Raw genomic sequence first — 17,299 nt, 5'->3', positions numbered from 1 at the left:
GAGATTTTTCCCTATTAATTTTTATGTTTACCCCTTTTGATCAAGATCTTTCCTCAAAAGCATCACTGATAAAGTGTCAAGTTTTCATTATTTAGTGTTTTTTTTCTTCAGTTCCAGGGAAGATTTTCCTGGTCGTCATGTCAGAGGCAAAGTACATTGCAGTTGTAAACCACTAAAGACCATATTTAAGTAAAAAAGAAGCTTAAGAGGGGACACTCTGACACTTCTTATGTAAAACCTATAGTTTCTCAAGGTTGTAAGGATTGGAGATTATGTCAAATTGTTCCACCAGCATCACTTATTGAGTACATAATTTTTACAAATGTTTGACAGACAACAAGTATTAAATCAAAACACAATGAGAATTCTAAATTGCAGGATGGTTATAAACCAAGAACTCAAACATGTAGGTCACCAGATAAATAGAGGGTTAACTAGGTGAACCAATGGGAGTTTTCTGATATGTTATAAAAAGAAAATAGAACAGTTGAATACAGCAAGAGAAGAACAAGTTCAGAAGATACAGTGCAAGAGTATAAATAAAGCAATAACTGACACACTTTTTGCAAAACAAAAATATTAAAGATGTTTTAGAACATAAACACAAATACATAAGTATTGTTATCTCAAAAGAATGTTTTGGTGGGGCGCCTGGGTGGCTCAGTCGGTTAAGTGTCTGACTTCAGCTCTTGATCTCCTCGTTCATGGGTGCAAGCCCGGATCAGGCTGTGTGCTGACAACTCAGAGTCTGGAGCCTGCTTCTGATTCTGTGTCTCCCTCTCTCTCTGACCCACCCCTGCTCATGCTCTGTCTCTCTCTCCCTCTCAAAAATAGATCAACTTTAAAAAAAAATAAAAGAATGTTTTGAAACAAAATACATTATCAATAATACTGTCTATAAAGTTATAAGTTAAAAAACATGAATTTGGATAAGAATCTAGAGTGCATTAATAATCAAGATGAAAGAAAAACCTTTGTGAATTCTGAATATTTTAACCCTTTATAAGAAAGGAAGTAAAAAGATTACTTGGTCATGGGATTATGATGAGGCTATTTCCGAAAGGTTTCAATGAAAGGAAAAGGTTTCTCCTTTTACAGTGTTTGGTAAATATGGACAAAGGAATGGTCTTTCTACAAAAGAGACAGAGTAGAAGCAACAGTGGTAAAAAGTACACAAGCCTGGTTCATGCATTTTGGGAAAGCTGTCTTATCAGATGCTGTCTGCTCCAATTCCAGAACATCTTTACTTTTAGATCACAAGATGGTGTGCATGCCCGGTTTGGTGCTTTCTTAAATGTGTCATGTGAATCTAAGAGTATATTCCCTGGAGATTTGTAAAATAAGGGCTGGTTACCAAGACTTACAAGAGAAATTTTAGCAAGGTTCAAGAGTCTTTGTGGAGCTGTGTTTTTTTAACCTTTCTTTTTAAATTTTATTTTAACATAGTTAATATACAGTGTTATATTAGTTTTGGGTGTACAATACAAGGATTCGATAGTTTCATGTATTACTCCATGCTCATCAAGAGAAGTGTACTCTTAATCCCTTTCACCTATATTATCCATCCCTCCACCCACTTCCCCTCTGGTAACCACCTATTTGTTTTCTATAGTTAAGAGTCAATTTCTTGGTTTCTCTCTCTGTGTCTTTTCTTTTTTTTCCTTTGCTTGTTTTCCCCCTGAAGTTCCACATGTGAGTGAAATCATATGGTATTTTCCTCTGACTTATTTCACTTAGCATTTTACTATCTATATCCATCCATTTTGTTGCAAATTAAAATATTTCATACCTTTTTTTTGTGGCTGAATAACATCCCTTTATACATTACATCTTCTTTATTCACTCAGCTATCCATGGACACTCAGGCTGCTTCCATAATTTGGCTAAGGTAAGTAATGTGGCAATAAACACAGGGGTGCATCTATCCTTTCTAATTAATGCTTTTTTTTTAATTCTTCGAGTAAATAGTGTAATTACTGAATCATATGGTAGTTCTATTTTTAATTTTTTGAGGGACTTCCATTCTGTTTTCTAAGTGGCTATATCAGTTTGCATTTTCACTAATAGCACAAGAGGGTTCCTTGTCACCACATCCTCACCACCTGTTATTTCTTGTGTGTGTGTGTGTGTGTGTGTGTGTGTGTGTGTGTGTATTTTGCCATTTTGACACGCATGAGGTGATATTTCATTGTAGTTTTGATTTATATTTCCCTGATGGTGTGCAATACTGAGTATCTTTTCATGTATCTTTGGCCATCTGGATGTCTTCTTTGGAGAAACGTCTGTTCATATATTCTGCCCATTTTTAATTGGATTATTTGTTTTATGTTATTGTTGAGTTGTATAACTACTTTATATACTTTGGTATACTAACCCTTTCTTGGATGTTACGTTTGCACATAACTTCTCCCATTCGGTAGGTTTCCTTTTAGTTTTTCTGATTGCATTCTTTGCTGTGCAGAAGTATTTTATTTTGATATAGTCCCAATAGTTTACTTTTGCTTTTGTTTCTTATGCTTCAGGAGACATATATAGAAAAATGATGTTAAGGCTGATGTCATAGAAATCATTGCCTGTGCTGTCCTCTATAATTTTTATGGTTTCGGGTTTCACATTTACGTCCTTAATTCATTTTCAGCTTATTTAAAAAATAATAATGTTTATTTATTTTTTAGAGACAGAGAGGCAGAGAGACAGAGAGACAGAGATAGAGAGAACAAGTAGGGGAGGGGAAGAGAGAGGGAGACACAGAATCTGAAGCAGGATCCAGGCTCTGAGCTGTCAGCACAGGACCCAACTCAGGGCTCAACTTCATGAGTAATGAGATCATGACCTGAGCCAAAGTTGGACACTTAACCAACTGAGCCACCCAGGCACTTCTTTTCAGCTTTTTTTTTTTTTTTAATGTGTGGTGTAAAAAAATGGAAATGTTTCATTCTTTTTCATGTAGATGTCCAGTTTTCCCAACACTATTTCTTGAAGAGACTGTCTTTTCCCATTGGATATTCATTCCTGCTTTGTCAAAGAATAGTTGACTATATATATTTGTGAGTCCATATTTGGGTTCAGTTCTCTATTCTGTTCCATTGATCTTTGTGTCTGTTTTTGTGCCAGTACCATACTCTCATGATGATTACAGGTTTGTAATACAGCTTGAAGTTTGGAAATGTGATGCCTCCAGCTTTGCTTTTTCTTTTCCAACATTACTTTGGTTATTCAGGGTCTTTTCTGGTTTCATATATATATTTTTAAAATTGTAACAGCTCTATGAAAACTATTGTTGATATTTTGATAGAGATTGAATTTAATGTGGAAATGGCTTTGGGTCAATATTTGATCTTCTAATCTATGAGCATGGAATGTTTTTCCATTTCATTCTGTCTTCAAGTTCTTTCATAAGTGTTCTATAACAGATCTTTTACCCCTTTGATTCAGTTTATTCCTACGTATTTTATGGGTTTTGGTGCAATTGTAAATGGGATTGATTCCTTGATTGCTATTTCTGCTGCTTCATTATTGGTGTACAGAAATGCAACTGATTTCTGTACATTACTTTTGTATCCTGCGACTTTGCAAAATTCATGCATCAGTTCTAGAAGTTTTTAGGTAGAGTATCTTGCATTTTTCCATGTAGCGCATCTTGTCATCTGTGAAGAGTGAAAATTTTGCTTCTTCTTTGCCAATTTGGATGCCCTTCATCTTTTGTGTTGTCTGATTGCTGAGGCTAGGACTTCCAGTACTATGTTGTACAAGAGTGGTGAGAGTGGACATCCCTGTTGTGTTCCTGACCTTAGGGGAACAGCTCTCAGTTTTTCCCCATTGAAAATGATATTAACTGTGGTTCTTTAATATATGATGTCAAGGAATGTTTTTATTCCTACTTTCATGAGGGTTTATATCAAGAAACGATGCTTTTTTTTTTTTCCAAATGTTTTCTCTGCATCTCTTGACAGGGTCATACATTTCCCATCCTTGATTTTATTAATGTGGTGTATCACACTGATTGATTTGCAGACATTGAACCAGATCTGCAGTCCAGGAATAATTACCACTTGATCATGGTGAATATTTCTTCTAATGTAATGTTAGATTTTATTTGCTAGTATCTTGTTGAGAATTTTTGCAACCATGTTCATCAGTGATGTTGGTCTGTAAGTCTCATTTTTAATGGGGTCTTGGCTTTTAAATCAAGGTAATGTTGGCCTCATAGAATGAGTTTGGAAGGTTTCCTTCCATTTTTATTTTTTGGAACAGTTTCAAAAGAATAGGTATTAATTCTTTAAATGTTTGGTAGAATTCCCCTGGGAAGCCATCAGGCCCTGTACTTTTGTTTGTTGGGAGATTTTTGATTACTGACTCAATTTCTTTCTGGTTATGGGTCTGTTCAAATTTTCTATTTCTTCCTGTTTCAGTTTTGGTAGTTTATATGTTTCTATGAATTTATTTCTCCCATATTACCCAATTTTTTGGCATATAATTGCTCATAATATTATCTTACAATCGTATTTCTTTGATGTAGATTATGATCTCTCCTCTTATATTCGTGATTTTATTTATTGGGTTCTTTATCTTTTCTTTTTGATATGACTGTCTAGGAGTTCATCAATTTTGTTATTTTTTTTTTAAAGAACCAGAGCTTCTAGTTTCATTATTCTGTTCGACTCTGTTTTTTAATTTCTATTTCATTGTTTTCTGCTCTAATCTTTATTATTTCCTTTCTTCTGGTGTTTTGGGCTTTACTTGCTGTCCTTTTCCAGTTCCTTTAGGTAAGGTTAGTTGTGTATTTGAGACTTTTCTTTTCCTTGAGTAAGGCCTGTATTGCTATATATTTCCCCCTTATGGTCGCCTTTGCTGCAGCCCAAAGGTTTTTTTTATTTTTTTCTTTTTCTTTTTCTTTCTTTCTTTCTTTTTTTTCTTTATTTCTTTTTTTTTTCTGTTGTCTTTTCATTTTCATTGGATTACCTATATTTTTTCATCCTTTAATTGTCTGCTTAACCCATTCGTTCTTTAGTTGGATGTTCTGTAACCTCCATGTACTTGAGGGATTTCCAAATTTTTTCTTGTGGTTGATTTCAAGTTTCATAGTGTTGTGATCTAAAAATATGCATGATGTGATTTTGATATTTTTGTACTTGTAGAGGGCTGATTTATGACCCAGTATGTGAACAATTCTGGAGAATGTTCCATGTGCACTTGAAAAGAACATGTATTCTAGGGCTCTGGGGCTCAGTTGGTAAGAATCCAACTTCGACTCAGGTCATGATCTTGTGGTTTGTGGGTTCAACCCCGCTGTGCTGACAGCTCAGAGCCTGGAGCCTTCTTCATATTCTGTGTCTCCTTCTCTCTCTGTTCCTCCTCTGCTCATGCTCTGTTTCTCTCTGTCTCTCAAAAATAAATAAACATTAAAAAAAAAAGAAATAAAATGACATGTATTCTGATGCTTAAGGGTAAAATGCTATGAATATATCTGTGAAGTCCATCTGGTCCAGTGTGTCATTCAAAGCCATTGTTTCCTTGTTGATCTGCTTAGATGATTAGTCCATTGTTGTACATGAAGTGTTAAATACCTCTACTATTATTGTATTATGATCGAGTTCCTTTAAGTTTTTATTAATTTATGTATTTGATTATCATAATTTGGGGGCATAAATATTTATAATTGTTAGATTTTGTTAGATAGCCCCTTTTATTTTGATTTAGTACCTTATTTATCTCTTATTACAGTCATTGGTTTAAAACCTAGCTTGTCTGAGATAAGTATGGGTACTCCAGCTTTCTTTTGATGCACATTATCATGATAAATGGTTCTACACCCCCTCACTTCCAATATGGTGGTGTTTTGGGGTCTAAAATGAGTATCTTGTAAGCAGCATATCAATTGATCCTTTTTTAATCCATTATGACATGCTATGTCTTTTGATTGGAGCAATAAACCCACTTACATTCATAGTAATTATTGATATGAATTTAGTTGGACTGCATTACCTATAAAGTTGCTCTTCCTGTAGATTGTCTCTCTTCCTTTCTAACCTTTTTGTGCTTTTGTTCTTTCCCGCTCAAAGGGTCCCCTTTAATAATTCTCACATAGCTGGTGTAGTGTTCACAAACTTCTTTAGTTTTTGCTTGTCTGGGAAACTATTTATCTCTCCTTCTATTCTGAAATACTGCCTTGCTCAATAAAGCATTCTTGGTCGCATATTCATCCCATTCAGCACATTAAATGTATATGCCACTCCATTCTGGTTTGCCAAGTTTCTGTGGACAGGTCTGCTGCTAACCTTATATGTCTACCCTTGTAAGCTAAGAACCTTTTGTCCCTAGCTGCTCTCAATATTCTCTCTTTATCTTTGTATTTTGCAAGTTCACTTTGATATGTCTTGGTATTGAGGGTTTTTTTTTGTTTTTGTTTTTTTTTTTTTTTGTTTTTTTTTTTTTTTTTTCTTTGAAGGGAGTTATCTTTTCCTGTAGGACTTGAATGCCAGTTTCCTTTCCCAGATTAGGGAAGTTCAACTATAATTTGTTCACATAAATTTTCTGTCCTTTTTTCCCTCTCTTCTTCTGGGACTCCTATGATATGGATATTATTGTGATTTATAGAATCTCTGGTTTCCCTAAGTCTATATTCATGATCTATTAGTTTTCTTTCACTCTCTTTTTCAACTTCATTATTTTTCATAATTTTATCTTCTATGTCACCTATTTGCCTTTTTGATTATCTGCTTCTTCCATTCTTGTTGTGATTACCTCCAGTCAGTTTTTCATCTCAGTTATAGCATTTTTTTATTTCAGCCTGACTAGTTTTTAAGTCTTTTTTCTCCACAGCAAGGGTTTCTCTGGCGTCCTCTATGCTTTTTTTTTTTTTCAAACCCAGATACTTTTCTTATGACTGTTGTTCTAAATTCTTCATATATATTATTCCTATCTGTTTTGAGCAAATCCCTGGTTGTGGCTTTTAATCTTTCGTTGAGGGAGAATTCTTTAGTCTTGTCATTTTGTCTAGGTTTCTGTCTTTTGTGTGCTATGAAAGCTTGTTACGCTTTCTGTTTCTGAGAGTAATACCGTATTAAGAAGGGGTTATACAATGTCCATGGCATGGCACTTTACTGTTTCTTGTGTGTGCTATGTGCACTCTGCTACTCTGCTGTTGTGTTTTGGCTACTCTTTCCCTAAAGTCAGTCCTCTGTAGAGTTCCTTCTTGCTTGCAGTGAGGAGTGTTTGGACCTTTAACTAGGTGTGCTTTGATTTGTTTGGTAAAATAAGCTTGTTTTTAAAACAAAAGAAAAAAACCTGGTTCAAAAAAAGAGAGAGAGAAAGAGAGAGGGAGAGAGAGAGAGAGAGAGAGAGGAAAGGAACAACAAAAAAACAAACAACAAACTATAAGCCTGATTCCAAAGGAAAAGAAAGAAAAAAAAAGAAGAAAAAAATAAAAGCTAAGGAAAGAAAAAGCCAAGCCAAGAAAAGAAAAGAAAAGAAAAGAAAAGAAAAGAAAAAGCCTTATCCAACAAAGGAGAAAGTTAACCAAAGAAAACCCAAATGAACAAATAATTATAAGCCTGATGAAAAAAAGAAAGAAAAGAAAAAAAAAGAAAATAAAGAAAAGAGGGAAAGAAAGAAAGAAAGAAAGAAAGAAAGAAAGAAAGAAAAAAGAAAAAGTCTAGTCCTATTTCCACAAGAATTGAAACTGATGCTTTAGAGTGCTCTATGATCAGTAGACTTGATGCATGTGGTGGAAGGCTGTGTCCATCCTCTGTAGGAGAGGCCCTCTGTGCTGGTTCAAAATCAGGCCTGCCCTTGTAAAGATGTCCATGTAGGGCCCAGGGAGGGTGAGGTTAGGGGTAAGTGGCCCCAGCCTTGACTGGGGTCTCTGTGTTGCTCGCTGAAGTTCCACCGTGCTGGGGAGTAGGGGAAAATGGTGTCACACTGCTCTTTCATCCTGGGTAGGGGAGCTGGCATCCACTACTGTTCAAGTAGCCTTCACAAACAAATGAATAATTTTCCTTTCTGTGTCCCAAGCTTCCATAAGATCTCTTCCCTCAGCCCTTCTATGCCCAGGCTGTTGACACACCCAGTGCCATAGCTCTCCTGTGTTTTATCTCTGGTCCCCCACTGACTCTAATTTCCAAATCTTAAAGAAACCAGCAAAGGGCAGACCAACTCTCCTCCTTCAGAGGAGAGTCTCAAAGTACTGTTTCTCTAGAGCTGTTTTGTCCCAGGAAAGCAGTAGCCCAAGGCCATGCAGGTGCCTAGAGCTTATAACGAAGCACAGCAAAAACTGTGACCACTTTATTTGCCCTCTGTATGTTCCTCTGTCCCCTGCTGTTGAATGGCTGCTCAAAGGTGACAGTCAGGTCTTTTATCCTTGGAGAAGCAATATACCCTCTTCCAAGTGCATTCCATTAAGAAAAATGCTGTCTTTCCAGAGAAACCCAGGATACTCCCATATCGTGCTGTTTTCTATCCACTCCCAGACCTCCCCTGCTTCTTTCCTGGGACACTGCTGCCTTCCAAGATCTACTCCAGCAAATGGTGCAGACTTCCAAAGACTCAGAAGTTCAGCTCCACTATTTGCAAAACCATGTGATAGTTCCTCACGATTCCCCCATCAGTGGTTTTGGAGGAGTGCTTTTCTTGCATGAAACTGACCTGCTGCTCTCTCTCTTTATCCTCTGTGAAAAGGACTCCCATCCCTCTGCAGCACTGTGGCTTCTCTATCCCCCAATTCTCCTCTCTACACCTCATACCTGCCATGTTCTCTCCTTCAGATTATGCAGATTGTTCTCTTAATCCTCACATCAATATCCTAGGCATTCAGAATGGTATAATGTTGATCTAGCTGTGTTCAAGGGATGAGACTAGCCGAAGGCCCTCCTACTACTGTGCCATCTTAACTCCTCTGAAGTCTGATAAAATAAATTTTCTGCCCCCTTTTTTCTCTCTTTTCCCAGAACTCCTATAATATGAATGGTATAATGTTTGATGGAATCACTGAAATCCCTGTGTTTCTTCTTGTTTTCCATAATTTTCCTTTCTCTCTTTTGTTCAGTGTCATTATTCTTTATTATTTTTGTCTTCCATATCACTAATTTGTTCCTCCATGTCTTACAGCCTGTTATTGCATCAAGACTGTTTACAATTTAATTCAATACATTTTTCATTTCTGACTCTTTTTAACTCTTTATCTCTGCAGTAAGGGTCTCCCTGAAGTCTTTCATTCTCTTCTCAAGCTCAGCAAGTATCCTTATGGTTGTTGCTTTAAATTCTCCATCAGACGGGGCACCTGGGTAGCTCAGTTGGTTAAGCATATGACTCTTGATTCTGACTCAGGTCATGATCTTATTATGGTTCACGTATTTGAACCTTGAGTTGGGCTCTGTGCTAACAGTGTGGTGCCTGCTTGGGATTCTCATTCTCTCCTTCTCTTCTCTGTCCCTCCCCTGGTTGCATGCCCTCTCTTTCACTCTGTCTCACAATAAATAAACTTTAAAAAATGTTTAATCAGGCATGTTACTTATATCTGTTTTATTTATATATCTGGCCATGGCTTTATCTTTTTCTTTCATTTGGGATGAATCCCTCTGTATTGGCATTTTTTTCCTAGGCTCTGCCTTCTTCTCTGTGTTAGAAAAGCCTGTTATGTTTCCTTATCTTGAAAATAATGGCTTTATGAAAGTGAGATCATTTAATGTCTAAGGTCTGTTGCTTCAGGGAGTGTATCTTGTGTGCTTTTTGTGTGTTCTGATGTTGTGCTTGGGCTGCTCTATCCTTCAGGCAAATTTTCTTCAGAAACTCTCCTTATTTGCTGTAGGCAGTGTTTGGTCCCTGCCCAGATTTTTTCAAGCTTTAACTGAGTGTGCTATAGTCTGCTTGTGAAATGAGACCCGATAATACTTCCACTAGAACTGAGGCCTTGCAAAACTCTCTGATTGGGAGACACAGTGTAGGAAGGGTTTTGTGTTGGTATTCTGAAACAGGGACCTTCTGTGTACTGGGGCTGAGGGAAGCTTGACTGAGAAGACCAGTTCCACCAGAGCACAAGGGTGGGGGTTTGGTGTGAGTAAATTAGGTAGACAGTGTCAACTCTGTGCTGCTTCCCACAGGTGGCTCTGTGTTTATGCTATGGAGCAGGTGGGGAATGGCACAAGCCAGCTCCTTTGTCCCCTGAGAGGTATCTCTGTGAACACTGCCTCTCGGGGAAGCACTCCAAGAAACCAAATAATCTCCCTGTGTGCTCCCAGACATTTTTCAGATCACTGTTTCCATGCAGCCTGCCTCCAGCCTCCAGCCTCCAGGTTTCTTTGTTTGTTTTGCCAACTTTGTTTCTAGGAGCAGCACAGTGTCCTCCAGGCTCTATCCCATCCAAGCCTGCTGACCTTTAAGACTTCAGACTGTAGAGACAGTGTGATCAGGGACTTTTGGCAGTATTCTGGGCCCCCAAATACATTCTAAGAATACACGGGACTGTTTTACTATCTCTGTTTCTTCATTTAAGAACTGTTGTCCAAGGCATTCATTAAAAATAGCCAAATGGAGGGGAGCCAAGATGGGGAAACTGGATGGAAGTTTTTTGTGTGTCTCGCATCCATGAAATATAGCCAGACCAACACTAAAACATCCTGCACACCTAGAAAACTGATCTGAGGATTAACACAACAATCTTCACAACCTGAAATACAGAATTCAGCAGGTACGCAGCACAGAGAGGCAAACTTGGGAAGAGAGAAGCCGTGGAGGGCAGGGAGGCACTTTTGCATGTGGAGAGAGGATGGAGACGAGGCGGGGGCAGAAAATGGGGAAAGCACCCCTCCCCAAAAGCAGCTTGGAGAGAAAGTGGAAAATTGGAAAGAGCCACAGGGACTAAACTAAAAATGGAGAAAGGAGAAAAGAGAGGGTTCAAATTCCATTAAGACTACAAACAAGAGGAGCACAGAGTCTGCAACTCCACAGCTCCATACTTGGTGGTGCACTGGTGGGAAGGGTGAATCCCCAGGAGCAGAGGGGTCTGGGAGGTTCCTGGGCCACATGGGGAAAAACGGTTCCACTGCTGGAAGGACATTTGGTAGAGACTGTTGAGGCCACCTCATCCCAGCAGACCCCAGAGAATGGCCACATTCATTCGTGCTGGAACAAGGTCATGAAGGGTGAAGCCTGGTGCCAGATGTGTGTTGTGATTTTCCATAATCCCTGAAACTCTGCTGCTACACTATCTCGCAAACTTTTTCTGGGGTTGGCTGCCACCTGGCCAAGTCTCTGTGCATCAGCAGCAGCACAGTTCCACAAGAATTCCTGGGTGCAGCTGGCATTTGGCCATTGCTTGGTGAGACCCTCCACAGAGGGGCAGAACGGGTCAAAGCCACAGTCCCTCAGAAGTAAGGGACCAGGGAAAACAGCCACACCTGAGACAAAACTTGGGAGAGAGGTACTACTTGGGGCTTGGTCATGGACAGTGTAAAAGCAGGGAGTGGACAAGAGGTGAAGACAAAGGGCAGGTGCACGATTGCTGATCGGGGAGAACAGAGTTCCGATACTAGAGACTGGGTAGCTGGGTGACGCCATTTTCACTGCTCTTGGGCATGCACATACACACCTACCAGCACCACAACAATCCACCCCAGTCGGCTAGCACCGCCATTTAGTGGAGAACAGAGATGTTACTCTAAGCTCCGCCCAACTGGTCCAACCTCACTCTTCAAGAACACAAGTCTCACCACCTGCTTAGTTTATGGAGTATAAAGTGCTTCATGGTCTGACTTCTAGGGGAAAGTGAAGTAATTTCAGTGATATTTCAGTGTGTTAGCAAGTCCATCTATTCCATTTTCTTTATTTTTTTCACTTTTTCATTTCTTTTGCTTGAATAGAGAAATAGAAAAAATTCATTTTTTATTTTCAAATTTTATTAAAAATATTTTCTTTAATTTTTTTACTATATTTTTTACTTTTGTGTAAATTTTTTCAAATTCTATTATACTTCCATCATTTTATTGTAGTCTACTTCACTGTATTCACTTTTTCAAATTTTCAAACAATTTCTTTTTTTCTTTTTCTTTTTCATTTATTTTCTTTTTCTTGAATACAGAAAGAAAAATTCATTTTTATTCTCAATTTTTATTAAAAATATTTTTCTTTATTTTTTTACTATATTTTTTACTTTTGTGAAAAATTTTTCATATTCTATTATACTTTCATCATTTTATTTTAGTCTACTACACTGTCTTTTCCAAATTTTTAAATAACTTTTCCAAATTTTTAAATTTAAATTTAAATTCCAAATTTCCAAATTCACTTTTCCAAATTTTTAAATAACTTCTTTTTTTCTTTTTTCTCTTTTTCATTTATTTTCTTTTTCTTGAATACAGAAAGAGAAAAAAATCATTTTTTAAAAATTTTTATTGAAAATAGTTTTCTTTAATTTTTTTTCTACTACATGCTTTAGTTTTGTGTAAATTTTTCAAATTATACTTTACTTCCATCATATCATTTTAGTCTACTTTGGTGTATTCATTTTTTTCAAATTTTCAAATGATTTCCTTTTTTTTCTTCCTGCCCCCTTTTGTGTCTAATCTATCAAGACACTTTCAACACCCAGACCAAAACACAAGGATCTAGCACCATTTATTCGATTTTGTGTGTGTGTGTTTAATTTTTAGTTTTAATATTTTTAATTTTAATTTTTTCTACATCATTAATTCCTTTTATCCCTTCAAAATGACTAAATTAAGGAATTCACCCCAAAAGAAAGAGCATGAGAAATGACAGCCAGGGACTTAACCAACACAGATAGAAGCAAGATATCTGAACCAGAATTTAGAATCATGATAATTAGAATATTAGCTGGAGTCGAAAATAGATTAGAATCCCTTTCTACAGAGATAAGAGAAGTAAAAACTAGTTAGGATGAAATAAATAATGTTATAACTGAGCTGCAATCACTGAAGGATGCCACGGCAGCAAGGATGGATGAGGCAGAAGAGAGAATCCGCAATATACAGGACAAACTTATAGAGAATAATGAAGCAGAAAAAAAAATAGGGAGATTAAAGCAAAAGAGCATGTTTTAAGAAGTAGAGAAATCAGTGGCTCATTAAAAAGGAACAAAATCATGGGGAGCCTGGGTGGCTCAGTTGGTTGAGTGTCTGACTTCGGCTCAGGTCATCTCACGTTTCATGAATTCAGGCCCTGCAGCAGGCTCTGTGCTGACCTGCTTCGAATTCTGTGTCTCCCCCTCTCTCTGTCCCTCCTCTGCTTGTTCTCTCTCTCTGTCTCTCCAAAAATGAATAAATGTTAAAAACAAATCTAAAAAAAGGGACAGCATCAGAATCATAGGGGTCCCAGAAGATGAAGAGAGAGAAATGGGGGTAAAAGGGTTATGTGAACAAATCATAGCAGAAAACTATCCTAACCTGGGGAAAGACATAGACATCAAAATCCAGGAAGGACAGAGGACTCCCATTAGATTAAAAAAAAAAAACAAAAAACAAAAAAACGGACCATCAACAAAGCATATCACCGTCAAAGTCACAAAATAGGTAAGGAGAGAATCATGAGAGCAGCAAGGTAAAAAAAAAGTCCTTAACCTACAAGAGAAGACAGATCAGGTTTGCAGCAGACCTATCCACAGAAATTTGGCAGGCCAGAAAGGAGTGGCAGGATATATTCAATGTGATGAATCAGAAAAATATGCAGCCAAGAATTCTTTACCCATCAAGGCTGTCATGCAAAATAGAAGGAGAGATAAAAAGTTTCCCAGACAAAGAAAATTTAAAGGAGTTTGTGACCACTAAACCAGCCTTGCAAGAAATTTTAAAGGGTACTCATTGAGGGGAGAACAGATAAATAAATAAATAAATAAATACCAAAAGCAACAAAGATTAGAAAGAACCAGAGAACACCACCAGAAACTCTAACTCTACAAGCAACAGACTGGCAATAAATTCATATCTTTCATTACTCATTATACACCTCAGTGGACTCAATGCTCCAATAAAAAGACATAGGGTAACAGAATGGATAAGACAACAAGACCTATCTATATGCTGTTTATAAAAGACCCACTTTACACCTAAAGACACCTTCAGATTGAAAGTAAGGGGATGGAGAACCATCTATCATGCTAATAATCAGCAAAAGAAAGCCACAGTAGCCATAATTATATCAGACAATCTAGACTTTAAAATAAAGACTGTATCAAGAGATGTAGAAGGGCATTATATCATAATCAAGGGGTGTATAGACCAAGAAGACCTGACAATTGTAAACATTTATGTGCCAAATGTGAGAGCACCCAAATATATAAATCCATTAATCAAAAACTTAAAGAAACTCATTGACAGAAATACCATAATAGTAAGAGACTTCAACACCGAACTCACAGCAATTGATATATCATCTAATCAAAATATCAACACGGAAACAATGGCTTTAAGTGACACACTGGACCAGATGGATTAACAGATATATTTAGAACATTTCATCCTAAAGCAGTAGAATATACATTCTTCTCCAGTGCACATGGAACATTCTCCAGAATAGACCATATACTGGGACACAAATCAGCCCTAAGTAAGTACAAAAAGATCGAGAACATACCATGCATATTTTCAGACCACAATGTTATGAAACTCGAAATCAACCACAAAAAAAGATTTGGAAAGGTAAGAAATACTTGGAGACTGAGGAACATCCGACCAAAGAATTAATGGGCTAAAGAGGAAATTAAAAAGTATATGGAAGTCAATGAAAATGATGACACCACAACCCAAAACCTCTGGGACACAGCAAACACGGTCATAAGAGGAAAGTATATAGCAATCCAGGCTTTCGTAAAGAAGGAAGAAAGATCTCAGATACACAACCTAACCTTACGCCTTAAGTAGCTGGAGAAAGAACAGCAAATAAAACCCAAAACCAGCAGAACACAGGAAATAATAAAGATTAGAGCAGAAATTAATGCTATCAAAACCAAAAACACAGTAGAACAGATCAATGAAACCAGAAGCTGGTTCTTGGAAAGAATTAACAAAATTGATAAACCACTAGCCAGTTTGATCAAGAATAAAAAGGAAAGGACCCAAATAAGTAAAATCAAGAATGAAAGAGGAGAGATCACAACCAACACAACAGAAATGAAAACAATGAAAAGAGAATATCATGAGCAAGTATATGCCAATAAAATGGGTAATCTTGAAGAAATGGACAAATTCCTAGAAACATACACACTAGCAAAAGTGAAACAGGAAGAAATAGAAAATTTGAACACACCCATAAACAGGAAATCAAATTAGCAATCAAAAATATGCCAAAAAAAAACAAGAGTCCAGGGCCAGATGGCGTTCCAGAGGAATTCTACCAAACATTTAAGGAAGGGTTAACACCTATTCTCCTGAAACTGTTAAAAAAAATAGAAATGGAAGGAAAACTTCCAAACTCTTTCTATGAAGCAAGCATTACCCTGATTCCAAAACCAGACAGAGACCCCACTAAAAAGGAGAATTATAGACCAATTTCCCTGATGAAAATGGATGCAAAAATCCTCAACAAGATATTAGCCAACGAGAACCAACAATACATTAAAAAAATTATTCACCACGACCAAGTGGGATTTATACCTGGGATGCAGGACTGGTTCAATATCTGCAAAACAATTAACATGATTCATCACATCAATAAAAGAAAGGACAAGAACCACATGATCCTCTCAATAGATACAGAGAACGCATTTGACAAAATACAGCATCCTTTCTTGATAAAAACCCTCAAAAAAGTAGGGATAGAAGGAGCATACCATGAGATCATAAAAGCCATATATGAAGGACCCAATGCTAATATCATCCTCAGTGGAGAAAAACTGAAAGCTTTCCTCCTAAGGTCAGAAACAAGATAGGGATGCCCACTGTCACCACTGTTATTCAACATAGTATTGGAAGTCTTAGCCTCTGCAATCAGACAACACAAAGAAATAAAAGGCATCCAAATCGGCCAGGAGGAGGTCAAACTTTCACTCTTTGCATATGACATGATACTCTATATGGAAAACCCAAAAGATTCCATGAAAAAACTGCTAGAACTGATTCATGAATTCAGCAAAGTTGCAGGATATAAAATCAATGCACAGAAATCAGTTGCATTCCTATACACCAACAATGAAGTGACAGAAAGAGAAATCAAGGAATCGATTCCATTTACAATTGCACCAAAAACCATAAAATACCTAGGAATAAGTCTAACCAAAGAGGTGAAAATTTTATACGCTAAAAACTATAGAAAGCTGATGAAAGAAATTGAAGAAGACACAAAAAATAGAAAAAGATTCCATGCTCCTGGTTAGGAAGAACAAATTTTGTTAAAAAGTTGATTCTACCCAAAGCAATCACACATTCAATGCAATACCTATCAAAATAACACAAGCATTCTTCACAGAGCTAGAACAAATAATCTTAAAATTTGTATGGAAGAAAAGACCCTGAATAGCAAAAGCAATCTTATAAAAGAAAACCAAAGCAGGAGGCTTCACAATCTCAGACTTCAAGCTATACTACAAAGTTGTAATCATCAAGACAGTATGGTACTGGCACAAGAACAGACACTCAGATCAATGGAATATAACAGAGAACCCAGAAATTGACCCACAAACGTATGGCCAACTAATCTTTGACAAAGCAGCAAAGGATATCCAATGGAATAAATACAGTCTCTTCAGCAAGTGGGGCTGGGAAAACTGGACAGCTACATGTAGAAGAATGAACATGGACCACTTTCTTACAACATACACAAAAATAACCTCAAAACGCATGAAAGACCTCAATGTAAGACAGGAAGCCACCAAAATCCTCGAGGAGAAAGCAGGCATAAACCTTTATGATCTTGCCTGCAGCAACTTCTTGTTCAACACATCTCCAGAGGCAAGGGAAAGAAAAGCAAAAATGAACTACTGGGACCCCATCAATATAAAAACTTCTGCACAGTGAAGGAAACCATCAGCAAAACTAAATGGCAACTGACAGAATTTGAGAAGATATTTGCAAGCGACATATCAGATAAAGGGTTAGTATCCAAAATCTATAAAAAAACTTATCAAACTCTAACACCCAAGAATCACATAATCCAGTGAAGAAATGGGCAAAAGACATGAATAGACACTTCTCCAAAGAAGACATCCAGATGGCCAACCGACACATGAAAAAATGCTCAACATCACTCATCATCAGAGAAATACAAATCAAACCCACAATGAGATACCACCTCACACCTGTCAGAATGGCTACAGTAACAACTCAGGCAACAATAGGTGTTGCCAAGGATGCAG

Source organism: Panthera tigris, chromosome B3 (genome assembly GCF_018350195.1).
Source record: "Panthera tigris isolate Pti1 chromosome B3, P.tigris_Pti1_mat1.1, whole genome shotgun sequence".
Classification (NCBI taxonomy): domain Eukaryota; kingdom Metazoa; phylum Chordata; class Mammalia; order Carnivora; family Felidae; genus Panthera; species Panthera tigris.
This window is presented reverse-complemented; position numbering follows the sequence as displayed.